General features: G+C 37.9%; 1 long non-coding RNA gene across 2 annotated transcripts in view; it reads right to left on the bottom strand.

Moving 5' to 3' along the window:
- The window catches only part of LOC112456491, a 49,072-nt gene that overhangs the window by 4,351 nt on the left and 29,222 nt on the right, over positions 1-15,499 (bottom strand). Inside the window, exon 3 of one of the 2 annotated variants that reach the window (XR_003040972.1) lies at positions 11,231-11,660. The exons of the other annotated variant lie outside the window; for it this stretch is intronic. This is a non-coding gene — a long non-coding RNA (uncharacterized LOC112456491). Of the gene's footprint in view, positions 1-11,230; positions 11,661-15,499 lie in introns of those variants that run through there. 2 annotated transcript variants of the gene reach the window in all.

A 15,499-nucleotide genomic window follows, 5' to 3' on the forward strand; every position in this document is an offset into this window, starting at 1 on the left:
AGGCTCTTAAGCGTATCGCTTAAGCACTTAACACTGATATCAACGTGTAAAGTGATAATATTTTCCTAATTATATTAGTAATTGAAATTTTTATCATTCTTACGACTTCACTTATTATTCGGGTTTCTGTTATCGTCAGACATCATTTTTACATATATATATATATATAGATCGAAATCTAAATTTTCCGAAATTTGATTTTGTATTGATATCAAGCGCGCGCCCCGATTTCGAACAATGCTCAGCGTATGTCGCGGGACCGTTGTTAGAACGTCCCGACCGACCGCGCGAACTCACCTAGATCTGCATACTGGCGGTAGCAGTCTAGTACCTAAACTCTGGCAAACCTCTGACAAGGGCCTCGGTAATGAATTCGGAAAGAGCAATCAGTAGCGCACGCCGGCAGGGATGTCTTCGGAGTCGGAAAGCAGCGCCCTGCTCTCCGGCGGCGCTCACCGAACGAGGAGGGTAAAGTAGCTCCGTTTCAGAGGCAGAGAGGAAGCAGGAAGGAAAGGGGGACGAAAGAGGGCGGATGTGACGCGGAATGATGGAGCGCGGACCGTGGAGAAAAATGAGAGTGGCGGAAAGGCGAGGGTGGAGGGACGCTGATGGATCGGTGCTCCTCCCTCCGTTGCACCCCCTCGCGGCTCTCTCTCGTTTCCAACCCCCGCCGGCTTCCACCCCTGTGAGCCACCCTCCACGTTCAGGCTCGCGCTCCCAGGGGTGGAAAAGCCCCGCAATATTACTCATAGTCGGTGGGCCTCGCTTTTCTCTCTGCTTCTCCCTTTTTCCCCCCGTCTCCGTTGCTCCTGCGTAGCGCATTACGTTCGCCATACCTCCAGCCATCGTCGTCGCTACCGTGGAGAACAGAGAGCTCTCTGGGTCCAGATTATTTATTCATAGTCGATTTTCTGAAAATAACATCCAATTTTGCGATTCTTTGGATCGTTATTTGGAACTTTCGATGAAAGCGCGAGGAAACGTATTTCTTCGGAGATGATTTGTCATATCTGCCGCCATTGTAACTGTACGCTCGTAATATAAAGTTAAATAAGAAGACATCCGTTAATAAAAAAAATTAATTCTTTATCGCATTACTGTTAAGGTACATGATAAATCGTTTATTCACTTTAACCGATTTGATCAGCTGAACAATGAAGTATGCTTCATTTATATTCATCTGTACTCGTGTCTTCGGTTAAAATCTCGATGACAATGATAAAATTCTTTTATACGTTATTGTTATAAAAATGTTTGCCTCGTCGTGCAATCTTGCACGTTATACGACAAATCTGTTAGCCAACGAGTCACCAACAAATCCCTATATTTATTTGTTGTCTGATGCAAAACCCATACGTTTTACACCTACCTTTTTTGATCCGATAAATTATAAGCTTGCGTTGCAGCGGATTCCCGTCATCCATCTGACACGTTTGCCAAACGTATGATTGGACAACGAGCACTGATCGGAATTACGCATCGCTTTTACGGTTCTGACTTTTCACTCGATCAGTAAATTTGGAAAGTATTGAACGACAGCTTAAACATAATCCTAACTAGGAATACAAGATTTATGATACATTTGCAGTAATCCAAAACTGATTGGATATCAGGATGATAATATCATTCAACCATTAGCGTATGTATAACGAATAACTATAGCTCTCTTTTTCCAGAATCGTGCAATTGGAATATAGCAGCCAAAAAATTATAATTTAGAGAAAAAATTTATATATAACAAGTTGATGCTAATTTTATATATGTTTCTTTCATTTCTAAGAAGAATAGAAGTAACAATAGTAAATAGTTTCTATTTTAAACTCATTTAATGGTTATTGTCACAAAGATGCAATATTTTTCCCCGAATCCTATAGAAAAAAATAATCAATTATGCGGATGGCTTTAGCCAAAATTACTCTCATGACGGAACTCGTGAGGGAGGATAGTCTGACTATCGGCTGGCAGTGAGACTGAGCTTTTGCATCGTCCGCGCGATTCGGGCGGTGGCAGCACCGACCGCCATTACTCAACTATTCACTCGGTAACGCAATCATACGTCACAAAGGCCTTTCATTTGCAAGCGCATTGTGGAAACCCGGCGATATTAATTGCCGCGGCTCGTTACCCTCTCCAGTCCTTCTCCCCCCTCGTGGGAGTTCTCGACCGCCCCCGCAGCCCACATTCAGCACCTCCACCCACCATCTGCCCCCCGCGCGTCCCCACGGATCCCTCTTCCACGAACCAGAGCTCCGAATATTTCCCGTATTACGTATTCCACTCTCATACGGTTCTGTCCTGTGTTGGCAGCAGAGCACCCCTCGATTTCGCCCCCGTGTCCCCTATGCAAACTCGTCGCACAGGCGGCTGCTTTCAAACACTCTTGCACGCGGCAAACACAACCCCAAAAGAGCGTCTAAAATGTTCGCGGATACAGGAGATGTTTTTTAAACACGTCATTTGTCAGATGACTCTGAATGTCGCGAAACAATGATACGGTGGTAGCAGATGACGAATATTCTGCGGTATATCGAGTAAAGACCAATTTAAATTGCGAGGGTATTTATATTATAATACTTACACAGGCAGATAATGATTTGTGTAATTTGTTAAATCTACAAATAATACATGTCTAGTTCAGTTTACAAGAATTTTTAAGACGTGATATGTAAATTTAAATCTTAAACAAAATATATGTAAATTGATGTTGTGAGTAAAGGGAAAAATATAAAGTGACTATTATCAAAGTATTTTAATTTATTAAGTTTCTAATTATGACTAACTAATCTATTTTCAATTACAATGATTTAGTGAACGTTTATATAAAAAAAATTTGTTTCCACTGAAATAAATCTTTGCTATACTTTTACTGTTCGCTTGGTAGAACATGACCTTATTGGGTACACAAGCGTGAAAGGTTCTCAAAGCATTCTTGCGTGTGACAAATACAAACATTTACAAACGCTGCTCCAGTCGTCATTGCAAATTAATCTTGCCGTAGCGACAAGAGAATATTGCTATCTCTTATAGATAAAAAGAGCAAAGTTTAAGTTAGTTAATCTATTTCTACACGCTATATTTTATAAATGTCAAGAAATAATAACAGTCTAATATGTTTAAAATATAAATAATTATAAAAATAAAGAGAATATTTAATTTTCGCCATTTTATTGTTACTATTACTATTATCACTGTTATTATATTATCCTTTTCTTTCGTTCTCTCTATCTTTTATAAATTCAAAAATGTTTTTTATTACGATAAAAATATGTAAACCAAGTTATAACATTAAAAAGATTACAATAATGAAAAATTCAGTTTTTACGTAAATATCATCATATCTAAAATAATTTAATTTGTTAGCTGAACGGAGTCATGACTGTTTTATATTATGCACCAACATGTTTACCCTGAATCGTCTATATTGTGTCGGTATAGATCTCATAAGCGTATCAGAGCTATCATGTCGGATGACGCTTTTGAAAAATGGCGGTCGGTTATAGATACGCCATGAAGATTGAAGCGACGCGACAGATTCCAACGCGCGTTTGCCTTTGAGTCTGTCGATCCTCGTCAAAGTTCGTAGGATTTCGTATAAAACTCCATCACAGCTGCCTGAAGGAACGGAAGATAAAGGTCGGATGAAGAAGGTTGCGGCAGCTGGCCCGAAAACAGCGTATTCGTAGCTACGTGAACTCGAGCTGTTGAGAAAAACCATTGCGTGACATTTGACAGATCGTCACTACCACAAAGGAATGCCTCTGTTTTCCACGCTGCTCTCTTTCTTCAGCCAACTTGATCTACGCTTGTCTATCCTTTTGCGTCATAACTGAAGCTTAAGAACAAAAACATCAAATTGATACGTATTAGACACGTATTAGGCCACTTTGAATTTTCACCTACTAAATAAGTATAAGTATTTATTAAAAAATAAATTTTTTTTTATTTTTGTCCGTAAAATAATAAGTATATAAATGTATTAATCCACGGAACTCACAATCTTCCTTTAACAATTAAAATAATATAACTTTAATTATATAACTGCAGGAAGTCCATATTATGTGTGCGTAAATGTAATTAATAAGTAAAATAAGTAGGTATGAATTTATTAATTATATAATCTTTGTCCCAACCGCATTGATGCTGAGAACATTTTATTCAGCGGAAAGGAGACCATTAATTATATTCTGTGATAGCTCTACTATTTTAAAGAAAAGTAATTACAACGTCTTAAAATACCGTTACAAACTTTTAACTAGAGACATATAGTTGCCACAAAGGTAAGAACTTTTTAGAAGACTTTTCACAATCTTAAACTAGTCTGTACATACGTTTAAGCATTAATTTAACTAGATTTCAGGCTCTTTTGTGGTAGTTCTAAATAAATACGTTTCATTATCCATATCACCTGGTTCCTTAATATGCACCAGTCGTTTAAGATCGCGAAATAATTTCATTTCTAGCATCCTTATGTCTACCGCCTCTTTAGATTTGATAACTGAAATTTAGTAACCAGTTGTTTTACTTGCGCCTGCTTTGGGCATGAACAAAATGGGCTTTTTTCACATTATGTATCCGGCATATTATGTATCCGGTCTTACCTACCTATCCACGCAGGAGCAAACCGGTCATCATCATTACGTTGCCAGGAATCGCAATATTATGCTTTATCTCAGTAGCACTTCTTATATAGTAGTTATATGCGCGGTACAAAGAGGGGATACAGTGCGTCATTAAATATGCAAGGGTCGAATTTGAATAATGAGATCTTAATGATACTGTTATAACCCTGCCGAAAGTAGAAGCTGCATTCGCAATAAGTCCGAGAAATGACATCGCAAATATTTGACGGTCAATGCTTTATTAAGCTAATGGGAAAAGCGCTCGATCTGTGTAAACTGGAAAATAGCGGATGCCGCAAATCAACCGAGACATCGAAAATGATCGATTATTACGTTTACCATAGGCCAAACCGTGGAAAATGACGATAAACGGAGATATAAACGGATAAATTAACTTTAAATATATAACAAATTATTTACGTTAAAAATTGATATAGCGATATATTACTATGTGCCACACACGATATCGATAATTTATTTTTTTTATTTTTTTTTTTTTTCAAAAATTTTCTTTGACCTATTCTATTTTATTTGTTCTCGCTGTTGCACGGAGTAACGGTAAACCGAAATGTTAATAATGGCTGTCCACCGGTGAAATACAAGTTGGCAAACGAGAAAATTCCGACAGATAGTCAGTGAACCGATTATTAATCGCGTATGTGCCACGATAGCCTTTACCGAAATTGAAAACGTATCATGCACCGGCCGTGAAAAAGCCAAAAACGGGCGCTGTAATTCAGCATCGGATTGATGAAGATGGGTCCTGATTACATTATTTGCTCGCGCGTTTGTTTCTACGAGGGGGGATAACGGTAAAGTCTGAAAATTGAAGAGCATTAATAACGGTTGGATTGCCCGGTCGAACTCGCGCTCCAGTGGGAGGTTGGAGGTGAAAGTGGGATGAGGAACGATCCGCGGGTGGGTGAGTGTCACGGAGGGAGCTCGGATGAACCGTGAAGAAGGATGAAGGGGAAGCGGCACGGGGAGAGTCTTGCCGAGGCCTCGGGAGGGTGAAGCGAGTAGACGTAGCCGCTGGACGCCGCGCTGTGTAATTTATTTCCCTTCGCTTCCGCGTCGCGGACGAACGTTGAATCGACGGGGGGTTCCCCGCGCGCTACACGCCCCGATGAACCAATCCTATACTACCACCACCGTCTTTCATCCGCGAACCACCCTCGGAAGAGCGGCGAAAATTTTAAGAAAATCGCAAGCCATGATAAATCATGCTGACGCTCTCATATAGCAAGTGGAACAGAGTCAAGTATAAAGTATCTAATATAAGTAATTTCTTGCTCTTTGTTTTAATTTAATTTCATTAAGTATACGCGTTCCATTCTTTCAAACACCGTTTGACAGAAAATATTTTGTACATCTACATCACATAATAATTAAATCTGAGCACAACAGATTTTGAAACGGTTTTTATTAAAAAAAAAAGAGAAAACAATTATTTTGTATTAAAAAAATAGAAAATTCTGATTGCAAAAAATAAAAAATAATCTTTTCTTTCATCAGGAAATGGACTAGTCGAATAATTATTTAGCTTCCATCCGTGAAGTGCTGGAGCGATTAATGTTCGGTCGAAAGTTGTTATCGATAAAATGTTTTCTTTTATTCTCTTTTTTTTATCGGCCTGTGCGTACACCATTCTTGCTAAAATTCGACGAAACGAGAATGATACTTTGATAAAGGAGTTGGTGTTGCACAATGTCAGGTGTTGGTGCGCTGCCGGCTCTAATTAAAAAGCCGTGTCGGCAGCGGGCATCATGGAAGACCCCAGGACGTAACCTTTTTTTCGTTATTTTTTTTCATTTTTGAAATGGCCGCTCGTCGAGCACGCTTATATAATACCAACAAGCTGCAGAACCATTCCCAACCCTTCTCGTCTGTACCACACGAGCTCTCTCTGGCGTTAACGCTCACACGTTGGTGCTTTCACAATAATTCTCCGCACCTTTCGCAATTCGGACACAATAAAAACTCTAGCGAGACAGTTTGGCGTGCAAGTGTGATGTAGGAGTTCTCGTAATTTTTTTCTCTCTCTTTTTTGAGAGGTACCGCACTGCGGAAATTTCAGCCTATAACTCGCATAAAAATCCTGTCGAGACTCGGATCTAATGCGTATCTTGATCCCAGGGAATAATGGTCCGAAGGGACATCCCGAAAAGGAGGGAAAGAAATCCGCACTTCAAACCGAGAAGATACGGGACATCATTCGCATCAGCGATGTCGGCCAAGTTGGACACGGAGACTTGCACGCCATGATGGTCCGATATGAGTGACATCCCCTTAAATAGCATGCCCTTCCAATCCGTCGCAGCGACCCCTTAAACTGAACTGAATTGAACGGAACACCACCCCTACCCAGATCCAACAGCTACAACAGCCCAAGTGCGGAGACCTACTCGTATTATCCACAGTGACAGAATGGCGGAGTTATTAATGGCCGCGACAGTGACAAATGACGAACTGTCGGCGCAAGCAAGACTGATATCATGGCGGCCTTCGTTCCTCTCTTCGTTCCCTCCGCTTGTGTTTCCCGTCTCCCTGTTCTCTGCTCCCTCGTGGCTGTCGCACGGACCGTCTCTGTTCATCCCCTTGCCCTCGATTCGACCTTCTCTCGCATCTCCTTCGTCAAACCGTCCTTGCGGGAACTACGGGTGCACAGTGTCCGCGCAAATGTGGAATGGCGGACGATAAATCTGGCGTTCCTTTGATTAGCGCGCCTATGATCGAGGATCAGTTTATGGAGAGCATACCGCAAATGGTTTTAGGCTTAGTTATCTGTTTATATAAATGATTGATTTGTCAATAAAAAGAAATAAACTTCCAAGAATGATTCAACATTTTCCAAGTTTGGAAAAATATTTAAAATAGTAAACCTTTTTTTATTTTTATTCTGTACAAGATTTGATTTATATGTTTAATTAAACATTTAATTTCAAACGTAAAGATCATTAAAAATTCACTAGCATATGTCTGAAATCTCAATTTTACGATCTTAAAACATTTATATATACTTTTCATTTCATGAAGATATTATGATAGAATTATTTTTATACAAAAACAAAAGTAAGAGCTGCGTTCTCATCTTTTTTCTTTCCCGAAGTAGATTTGAATGAAGAAAAAAGAGTGTGCAACACGCAAGACGACGAAATAAAATCATGTTGTGTACAAAATCAAAATAAATATATTTACAGATTATCCACGGCGGTAAATCACATGCGGTTTGAATAGACAGCAGGAGGTCTGGTCTTTGGGAAGGCGGTCTGGGGCTCTGTGCACCCTCTCTCGTCCTCCACCTTCTCTCTCGTCCCTCTTCCACTCTTCCCTCCTCTTACCCGATAGTTCTTCGGCCGCTGCTTTGTATTCCGCGTTGCTTGCGCCTTCCCCTTTCCTTCCTCAACGTCGTCTCAAACTCCACGATTCTCTCATCCCTTTCCACTGATCTCCCCTCTGCCACCCTTTCAGTGTCCCTCTCACCAAAAACCCTCATCTTATACTCGCGTCCTCGTTCTTCTTTCTTCCTTCGCTCTTTCGTTTTTCTTCTTCGTTGTCTTCGTCTTCGTCCAGCTCTTCCGTTGGAGATGCCTGAAGCTTCATCCTAAGGCGACTTGATCCACCCCCTTTCCATCCCTCAGACATTGCCACGCCAAGTTCTTTGATCCCTGTCGAGCGCGCAACTTCGAAGGATCACCACCAAGATTTTCGAAAGAATTCATAACTTTGACGGAGTCTTAGTGAGGAAGATTTCGCGCCTCGCGTGTAGTGGTGTCTTGGGGATAAGATGGGTTATGTGTTGCTCGGCGCAAGGAGAAAAATGCCAGGGAAAAGCCGACAAAAAGCAATTCCGGACGACTTGATGAATCATATTTACGAAAATACAAAATTTGTCGAAAACTGAGCGGTGAATAAAGGATAAAATATTGCTATAATTTTATAAGAAACTTTTACAAGAAAATACTATAAATCTATGTTCTATTCTTGTAAAATTTCGAAAAATTGCGAATTAACAAAATTATTTCACATAATATGTATTATACAATTACGTTAATGTATGTAATGGAAAATGATATTTAAAAAACGATATCGATACTTCATTGATCGAACAAAGTCGAACAAAGAGGGAACGGTATAAGAATTAGAGAAACGAGCAAAGGAGGAAGAAGGAGCGCGCAGGCCTGATCTGTTCATGAACGCAGAAATCCCTCGTGGCAGCCTTGGGGTTCCGAAACATCAGCGTGATTGCGTTCCTTCGCGAAGGTATTCCATTACCGGGTTGAGCGAGTACCCTCATCCCTGTTCCACCTTCCTGAACTACCGGACGTCGAGCAACGTTGCTCCCGACCCAGACTCGCCCATACACGCGACCAGACATCGACATGCAAACTAGTATTTGCAATCTTTGGTCCAGCAAAGATGAAGGCTAGATTTTACTCTTGAATTTATTGAGATAATATTTACAAGTTACATAGATAATGTGTTATATTCAAATACTTTATTTGATATTTTTACACACTGTTTTTATGATTAAAAATTATTTAAGATAATTATATAAAACAATGCTTTTTGCAAACGTCAGAATTCTTCATCTTATTTATGATACGTTTTTATTTCATCTTAATTGATTTTATGACTTTCAATATTAATATATTGCTTAGTCACAAACAGAAATAATTATACCGATTTTGTAACAAAGTTCCTTAAAGGATTACACCGCGTTTATGTAGGAAAAAGGATCATCTATTGAAGATTATGGATTATTTTGCTACAGCCTTCAATGTTCAGTTCGTTCCAAAGTTTAATCAGAAATTGGTATAGGGATGCCTGTCCTGTTTTCATTAACATTCCACAAATCCTGCAACAAATTAAATTACTTCACCATTGCTGGGAGTAATGAATATCGGTGGGGTGGCAGGAAGTGGTGGAAGTGGTAGTCCTGAACGACAAGCATTGCGGGGAGCGGGCAGATAATCGATTGGTCTCGAAAGTTGAGTTTATTCATGCATATAATGAGTCGTGTCGTTTGCAATTACTTCCGCTACGCACTGTATACTTTATTTAAAAAAAAAATCGAACTTTTAGAATTGCCTTAATTTCACTAAAATATATAGCTAATAAAATTTATCCTTTATTAATTTACGTCTTGCATGCTTTTACGATTATGTCGATTATCAACTATGTGCGAATGTTCATGCACATGCAGAAATATCTATATACACATTTACAATTATTTTAAAATTCCCACCAATATGAGAGAATGATCATTTCAATTAAACAAATCTCAAATAAAGAATAATATTGTATAAAATAAACAGTATTGCCATCATTCCTCGAGTCTGTCTGTTCATGTATGTAGCAATGACATAATTCGTATGTACATTAGGTGGATGTGGATACTGTGTTAGGCTGCGTAGGAAACTAGATTCCACGACACTGAGCGGGATAGAAATGGCGGTACGGCAGAGGCGAGGGATCGGGTAATGGGGTTTGCTGGGAGTGACGCGGGAGCTAACCGAGCGGAATCACGAGCTCCCAGAAATCGAATCCATGCGTCACCCAAGCCTGCCAACACCATCTGCAGCTAGCGAGTTCCACCGACCTTAAGTTTCGGTGGCAGACTCAGAGCGGAATGTCATCCGCCAGAGAGTAAAAATCGGCAACTGACTGATAAATAAAATTTTAAAATCGAAATTCCTTTTTATGATTTATTATAATTGCACTTTGCGTAGCAATAATATCGTAGAAAACTTATTTCAATTTTGCATATCAAATACATATATATTAATGTATTATATTTTACTGCTGTACATCGTGTCGGTGTAACTAATAATGCAAATTTGAAATCACAAAAATATCAAAAGAGAACATATTAAGTAAAAGTCTTAAACGCTGAAATAACATATAATCGTTAAATATTGTCATTGTGTTATTTTTAACAAATGCCAAGTAAAATAAAAAATTTCAACGACAAAACAAACAGGCAATTGTTGGAGCGAAATTCCAGGCAACCCCCTGGACAACTTAAGCAACGTCTCGCTCTTGTCCGCTTGGCGCTCCAACGTAAATGATGGCGCCCAGTATTATCTATTGTGCGCCCATTCCATTTAATATTGTATTCCATAACGCAAACAAAGGTAAAATGCGAATTAATGTACTCGATTTATCACGCTTTTGTTACGCGCTGGGACGCGAGCGAACAACGCCGGGGAACTCGCTGGCTTTACTTCGCTCTTTCCCCATCACTGCTGTAACTACCACGAAAACGCTGCGACGTGGCGGATACGCTACTTTGTAAGTTTCGACGCGAGCGAGAAATATTCCTGCAAATGTACCCTGTACTTCAATCGCTACGATTGTATCCTTTTTGAATACTTTCACAAATATCTCGCATTGTATATTTATTTATTCAAGTTTTTTTTTGTTTTTGGATTATCCTGCATATTTCTGCAGATAAACGTTAAACGGATTCCAGATATATTTAACATTTTTATTTAATCAAAATTAAATATAATTATACCAGGTTTTTTTTATTTTACATTAAAAATAATAAAAATAATGAAAAGTAAAGTTGTCCGAATTATTAAAATATCGAAAGATATTGCGCAACAATTTTATAAATTGTTAGGATGCATGGATTGCTAGATATGGAATAAAAAGTTCCAGGTATTATAGACTTGTGAAGAAGAGAGATTAATGATAGCAAGACAATGATGAAGGATTTCTTGAAAGTGTCATAATTTTGAAGTGTTTCCAAAATGTTGTTAAACTGTGGACATAACAAAGCATTTACGGTGGAAACTGGTTGAACGGAGGTAAACGTGAGAGGGGATAGAGTCTAACTGGTCGAAAATCCAGGAGAACCATTTTTCTTTCCTGCTCGCGCGGAGACTGCGGCCGAAAAAGGATTGGGAACCACCACAGATGACGCTTTCTTCTCTCATCTTTTTCTACCTCCGGTTCCCATCTTCCTCTGACGTATTCTCCCTTCAGAGCTTCGTTCTACGAACGTTTGTAATCCTCACATAGGATACGCTATGACTAAAAAGAAAAAAAAACAGTAGTACTTTGATGTTAAAAATACAACGACATATATAAATGTAAACTAAATATAAAAAGTAAATATAAATATAAATATAAAGTCTAATAAAAAAAAATTAAAAATAATTTTTCAAGAGCTGAGAAAAATTGATCTTAATTCTATTTTAGGACAGTTATATCATGAACTCTTTCTGATTCTTAAGTCACTCGTATTATGATTTCTTATATTTTAAAAGTAATTAATAACACATACACATTTACTTATAATAAATTATACAATTCATTGTATCTGCATTTATTACGTAAATTTTTTTATACATAACAATGCCGCTGTCTCTTTTCAATCTTAGCAAATTTTACTGAAAATTACAAAAAAATCGTAGAATAAATCTTCGAAGAGAGAATACATAAAACATATATTTTTTTCTATATTCTCTATCTGCCCAATATTTGTAATTATGCACGAGGAAACAAAAAACGCAACGCAACGTAAATGCATTCTAAAGATTTTATCACAAACTTACAGAGCATTCTCGACTTGTCACATCTATCATCGTTCTTGCTTTGACTTCCACACTCTCTCACTCGAGGGACGTAGTTTCTCTGATATCTTTTATGCCACTTCGATAAATATAACTATAAATTTGTAAGGCATTGACGCAAAAATCGAAATACTAAGAGAAAACTTCGCGTTTTTCGAATCATACGCTTTCTTTCCGCTGCTCGAAGCGTTGCGGGACAATTGTAGTTGACATCGAATAAGTTTGAAAACAGTTGCAACTGAATTTCCTTGATTTGTTCTTATTTTATGGATGACGTGTATTAAAAGAATATTGCGAAAATATGTACCATTGTTGATAATTAATTTTATCAGAATTTACTAGATATTAAATATTAATGCTTATACATATTAGCTACAAATCCTGCGGTTTTGAAGAAACTTTCCTGGGATAAGCGTGTCAAGGATGCCGACAGGAAAGAAATAGAAACAAAAGAGAATGAATATTCGAAAGATGAGCAGAGGCGGAGTTTGAACGTGCAGCAGAGAAGATCAGAGGGTTTTCGTGGCAGGGTGATTGGTAGCACCCGTTAGTTTAATCATCACGCATTAGCCGAACTACCCCTTACCCTGAATTCTAGCCCACTTTCACCCTCGAATTCCGCGCTACTCATTCTGTTCGCTCTACGCCATCCTGTTTGCTCCATTCTCATTCATTTCCTCTTACGTTTTGGTATACTCGCTGCCGTTTGTTACGCGACGTTTCAACTCCCGTCAGTGTCTCACTTCATCCTATTTAAACAATTGAGATTTACATATCATGCTTCCTACTTTGAATTTTTTGAATATACTAAGAACTAAGTAAATAATTTTTAGACACATCGTAATTCCAACAAACGTCGAAAAAAGTCTTATTACATAAAAATATGATACTAGAAGACAGGATAAATTATTAAGATTCAAAAAATGTAAAGATATATTGAATAATAATAAAATTGTTAGACGTTTTTACATGTCTTTGTTACATGGTAATTGATCTTTTGCCAGGCAATAAAGTATACACATTAAGAAAAAAGCAACGTTAATATAAGTAATGCTATAATAATCATTCAACATGAATCAACAAAGTCGTAACCGTTATTTATTTGCGATGCTTAAATATCCATAACGTATAAAAGCAGGCCATAACGTGAGCTCTACAGCTACAACATTTATTTATGGATGGATGTATTTGTTGTTGGCATGTGTAAATTCTTCAACATCATGACCAGCCGTAGAGATAGTGAAGCATTTGGCATTTGTCATGATTGACTTGTCAGCCGGCTGATCATTGTAAAATTACGTCGATTTCTCTGCATGACTCTATAAATATGTTCATCAAGTGCCACATAAGAGAGAATTTTTGCAAGTTGTATCAATTTGCGCGAATACGTTTTTTCAACGAGTTATCTAGAACTGCCTACACAGTTTGAATGCATCGCGATACATCGGTTGGCCGTAGATAGTTATCGGTGTGAAAATAACGTGGTTTGTACTTAATGACGTGCACACGGCGACTTGGTAGGTGGCACTGAGTTGCAGATTAAAATTGGATAACAGTCAACCACCTGGTGCTATGCCTAACTTTAACAATCGCGTGGGTACCGACAATTATTTAGAGCTTTTACTTTTTTATATCAATGGCCGTAGAAAAATTTTATATTCAAGAATATTTGCGAATTATAGAATATAATTTTGAGCAAATATATGCATATTTTGTACAAAAAACCAGAATGCACAAGAATTTCTATACGAGTATAATAATATGAGTAATAGAAAGCAGTTTCTTATCATTAGAAGATATTTGGGACATTTTATTGAATTGAATTAAATTTAATTATAAATTTATATATAGAGAGTTATGCACAAACATACCTGATACATTGAAAGAGAGACAATATCTGCGCAGATATAATTCAAAAGCTTGAATTAAAAATTGCAGAAATCGTTTATCTCGCATAGAAATCATATAATCAGATATGATTTATAACTCGACGAAATGCTGCTCTTCAAGTCCACGCATCTTCTTCGTAGAATTCGTATTTCTTTGCTCGCAGCTGCAGAATCGTATTATTAGATGTAAGGTCAGTTACGTTTTGACGAAATTACACGTCGTCATGGAAATTCGTCAGAATTACACATTGCGTGGTTTACGTGTCAAAAATTAAACGCCACAGGCATTCACAACTGTGGTGTAAACAAGCGAAATATGCTTTTAATGAAGAAAATAGGATGATGATTTCCACTGGGTACAAAAACACAAAGACTATAGAAAACCATTAATCAAACTGAATCAATGAGACCGTTAAGGGAACTCATTCTGCCACTTATTCATTTATCATTATTAGAGCTTGGGACCATCTGTTGCGATGATCGCCACTATCTGCTAACAGTTTATCTTTTCACACAACGGAATCTTCTCTTTAGGCTACCAGACTTCGCCGCCCTCTCAAGGCTAGCGGGGCAGCAATCGTGTTTTTTTTTTTCATATTTTTTTAAATTTAAATAAAAGTACGAGAAAGAATTCAAAATTATATCTTGTTTTACCACGATATAATTACGATGCGCGAGCGATATTGAGCAATTAGCGAGAGACCAAAATAAGACGTTACAGCTTTTTAAAAATGTAGATACGCAATAATATATCTCTCTCGTTTCATGAAAATTACAGCCCACTGCGCACTCGTGCAGTAACGAGCGTGTTGTTAAAAAGGCGAGGAAATACTTTATCTACGCGCGATACGCGCAATATGCAATTTTTTCACGAACCATACATGACACGCAACTTTCCATTGGATGGTTCTACGGATAATGGGCATTAAACCCCTTTTTTAACACGACACTTTGACATGAGCAATAACTTAGTTACTATATGCATATACATATAGCATACATATGTATATGTGTATACATATATATATGTATATATACCTATATACACACACATACACTCTAATTTATGCTTTGTTGAAAGGCATATCATTTTTACATAAAGTTAACACTTTTAAAATAAATCAACAAATTATAAAATACAAGTTAATGCATTTCTATAATAAGCCCTAAAAATCTCTTTGCATGAACTGCATCAAATCTTAATAATATTTATGGAAACCTAATCACTTCCATATCACGTGGGAAAACGCAAGGAAGCAGTTTCGTCGCGGTGGATTTTATGTAGATCTAGAAATACATCCGCAAATCTTTCTTCAAGAATTACGTATATCACTGTTCGCTGCCCGAATCCGCAAAGGCTTCCGACGGCCGTCGACATTCATCGTAACTGAAGCAGAGCGAATCCTAC

Source organism: Temnothorax curvispinosus, unplaced genomic scaffold, assembly GCF_003070985.1.
Source record: "Temnothorax curvispinosus isolate PA1 unplaced genomic scaffold, ASM307098v1 QBEX01000632.1, whole genome shotgun sequence".
NCBI lineage: Eukaryota > Metazoa > Arthropoda > Insecta > Hymenoptera > Formicidae > Temnothorax > Temnothorax curvispinosus.